The sequence below is a fragment of the Gekko japonicus genome, unplaced genomic scaffold, assembly GCF_001447785.1.
Source record: "Gekko japonicus isolate JY-2015 unplaced genomic scaffold, Gekko_japonicus_V1.1 scaffold260, whole genome shotgun sequence".
Taxonomy (NCBI): Eukaryota; Metazoa; Chordata; class Lepidosauria; order Squamata; family Gekkonidae; genus Gekko; species Gekko japonicus.
Window position 1 is genome coordinate 696,584 of NW_015162483.1, and position 4,322 is coordinate 700,905.

Genomic DNA, 4,322 nt, shown 5'->3' on the forward strand with positions numbered 1-4,322 from the left:
ACATGCCCAAAAACCTGCTGATGCAAACTGATTGGTAGTCATTAATGTCCCTAGAGACTAATTAGACAAACAACAAAGCATAGAATTTTACAGCAAATATTTATGATGGATTTCTATTATTTGTGACTGATTTAATTGTCTTTGTAACAGATGCCTGCTAAATGTAGAATTTATGAAGCACTAACTTTCCCCCAGGAATTGAGAGTATCTGAACTGACTGTGTGGTAATTAATTAATTATTGTGTGTAGAAAACCAGGAGATCCTAAAATTGTCCGGCAGCAAGAAGCTCTTGTTTTAGCATTGTGTACCACTAGGTGGTGAGCTAGACTTGTTTTTAAGGCAATATATATTTCAGAGGTGGTTTCTATTGCCTGCCTCAGCATTGGAGGGCACCCTTCCAAATACTAGCCAAGGCTGACCCTGCTTAGCTTCCCAGATCTGATGGGATCAGGCTAGCCTGGTCTATCCAGGTCAGGGCACTGTGTGGTCCATATGCTGAACAGGGAAAAACAGTCAACTGCAACAAAAGGAACAAAGCCTGCAATGCTCAAATACTTCTTGACTGAAATCTAATGCTTTCTACATTGACAAGTGTCCATGAGATAAACCCTCTATGAACAATTTTTATGATGGGTTGCCTTCTTCTTCTTTAAACAGTCCTGTTCATTTTTCTTGGCCTCTTCTACCACATTATCTTCCTCGAGGTACTATTTTATATCCCAGTTGGTGGGTTGAAGATCAATTAAGCTGCTTTATCCACAGAGACTCATGAAACCTCCTATATACCCTACCTTGGGAGTAATTTCCATTAAATGTATTCAGCTTACTTCTAGTTAAACATTCATAGAATTAAACTGTATAAACAAAAACTTTCTATCAGAGGTACCTCTGACTTTGATGACCTAATAGAATAGTTGCTTGGAATAATATTTTGTAAAAATACTCTAATTAATACCAATCTTACCTTCATTTCTTTTCCAGTACTACCTTTTTTCACTTCCTCTATCACCCACATTCAGATTTTCTAGGCTCCAAGTTGTGTTCTAATACTATTAATATACAAATACACAAGGAGAACAATATTAAGCAGGTCTATGCTGAATCCTAATTAAGTCTATTCAATGGGGCTTACTGCCAGGAAAGTGTTCTTAGGATTGCACTGTAAGAGTTTTCACCCAGTGTATTGAAAATGAAATTGTCCATGGGTTTTAGTGACTAAGACAAACTTTGTCAATTTTATTTCAAGTTTCTAGTCTCATGAGTTCAGAGTTAGTTATAAATTAGTTCCAACATCTACTTGCAGCATAAATTCATGAAAAATATAGTTACGCCACATTATCCGGCTGAGTTTACCTATATGTCAGGTCAGAGACTTAGCACTATTGATTATATGTTAGCATGCACTTCTCTATTACCTCTAATAACTAAATTTAAGGTGCTTCCATTTTTTATAGTGACCACTTCCCCCTCTTTGTCCAATTTAATTTTCCTTTTTTATTTCAAGCCACTTCCCTTCAACCTTTACATGAAGGTTCCCAGGTATTAGGTCGTAAGGTGAGATGGTCTCCCCAGGTGCAAGCAAAACTCAGAAAAGTAATTGAGGCTAAAGGTTCCCAAATTTCCAAAATTACCTACAAGGAATTTAACATACAGAGTGACCTTCTTACATGTTATAATAGATTTGTCCAGGATTTTAAAACTATTCTATGGCCCCTTCCACACGGCAGGGGAAAAGCCGCTAAAAGCGTGGCTTTTAAAAGCCGTGCCAAAGTTGAAACGCCGCGGCGGGATCCCACGGATCCTCTGGCCGCGGCGCCTTTTCTCCCCAGCACGATCAGACACCGGGGAGAAAACACAGTCCTGAAGGGGAGCCAGCCGAACTGCGCATGTCGGAGCATGCGCAGTTTGGCTAGGAGCCGAGGAAGCGCCAGCGCAAGGACGCGCCGGCGATCCAACGCCCGGCTTGCGGCGCACTTTTGTGATGAACCACCTCGGTAGGTGGTTCCAACTTGATGCAGGGTTTCGCGCAGAAGGGCCAGTTCGGGGACGGAAGCACTACGCTTCCCAGATGTTGTGGTGTGATCACGCCCGTTTGCTCCACCCCTGAACCGTCCCGCTCCCGGCCCAAATCCCCTCGTGTGAATGGGACCTATATGAACCTAAAGGCCATTCCAACACATCTAACAAGAAATCTAAACCCTGCTTTGATGTAGATTGCCAAAAAGCAAGAAAAGAGCTTTCAGCCATTTACTATCAGTTTAAAAAATCAAGTGGTGACCAAAGATTTCTAATCCAACAACAAGAACTCTGGTCACAGAAAAGGGATTACAAACACCTAATACAACAAAAGAAAAAAAATTACACCAAAGCTCTTTGGGCAGAATTAATTCTGGCTGCCAAACAGAAAAATTCCTCCCTCTTTTGGTGATTGGTCACTGATAAAAAACAAACATTTTTCTCCCAGACTGATCCCCCAATACAGCCCTGCAAATGGGTTACTTTTTTTGAGAAATTGTATAAAGACTCTCCTTTAACCCCAGTGATAACTGCTGGTTTTGAGGACTTGCCTTCCTGGCTGCCAGTTTCTCAAGAGGAAATTAAATCCTATACTGTTCAATTAAAATCTGCTAAGGCTCCAGGGTCTGATGGACTGCCACCTGAATTTTTAAAAGAAAATATCGGTTGGTGGGCACTGGGCACCCTTCCTTGCAGCCCTTTTCACTTTAGGCGGGGTTGCGTACTAGCCCCTTCCCTGTTTAATCTATATGATATAGTAAGTTACTTGGACTCCCCCAGTTTACATCCACCAAAACTTCAACAACAGCATGTGTCTATTTTACTGTATGCCGACGATGCTGTCATCTTAGCTGGAGCACCAGTTGGCCTTAGAAGAGCTCTCAGTAAGTTTGCAGACTTTTGTAACAAAAAGAAACTAACAATGAATTTTCAAAAAAACCCAAACAAGATTATGGCCTTTGGGGCCAAACAAAAGAAAAGAATCTGGTCTGTAAATGGGCACTCATTAGAGCAGGTTTCCTGCTTTAAATACTTAGGTATGGTCCTTCAATCAAATGGGGCTAGGAAAGCCCATATACAGTATGTTGCCTCCCAAGGTGAAAGAACAGCCAATGCTATTCTTAAGTTCTATCGCACCAAAGGAGCTTATTATGTGCCAGTTGCCCAAAAACTCTTTCAAGCAACGGCAGTTGGGCAGATGCTCTATGGCACTTTTATTGGGCCTCCTTCCTCTAGTTTTGCCCCCTTAGAGCGAGTTCAGTTCAAATTTCTCAGAGCAGTTCTTCAGGTCCCGAGGTGTGTATTGAGTACACTGATCCGTCTAGAGACAGGTGCTATATCAATGGAAGCCAAAATTACTTTGGCTTCATTCCAGTATAGGCTTAAACTAAATATCCATCTTCACGGGCTAACCCACTTGTTACTCTCAGACAACTTTCAATCCAAATGGCTGTGAGCAGTTCATAATAAATTATATGATCTTGGTCCCCCCCCCCAAGCGATTTTGAGTATGCATTGGGATGTAGTAAAATCAACCCTAAAACAGAGAATGATGGATATGGAGAGGCAGACAGATCTCGGCAGATTTCCTAAGTTTAGAGCTCCAGATTCTGACAAATATCGCTTGCAACCCATGTCCTATTTATCACAGCTTGATACTCACAAGTTTAGGAAAACCTTCACATTAGCCAGATGTGAGGCTTTCCCCTCCGCGATGCTTGAGGGCAGATTCAAAAGGATCCCTACTGAATATAGACTTGGTCAATGCAGCTCAGGAGAGGTAGAAACTATTGAGCACATGATGCTCAGATATAACTGGTATAACAAGATCCGTGACAAATATATTACTCCTCTTATAACAGATACGGTGGGACAATCAGGTGCTGAGCAGTGTAACCGATTGTTAATTGATGGGAACTGGACAATTACCGAAACTGTGGCAAAATTTTGGGTAGCATGCTACTGCATCCGAAATCCACGATCAAATATATAATAATAGTAATAATATTACACTCAACTATATTTTTATAGAGTTTTATTTTACTGTCCTAAATTCAGTTATATGAATGTTATGAATGTTATATTTAAGCATGTGTGTTCTATGGCTTGTTGTCGTGATAGATGCCTGACTGATTGTCTAGTTACGCCACAACTTCTGATGCACTACTGTTCTCTTTACAGAATCTTGCTAGTCTTTTCTATGATCTGCAGATACTTTTGTTATTAATTTTAAATAAGTCTACTCCATTATTCAACCATATATGTTCTTGGGACAACATTACAAAGATGTTAACACAGCATTGCA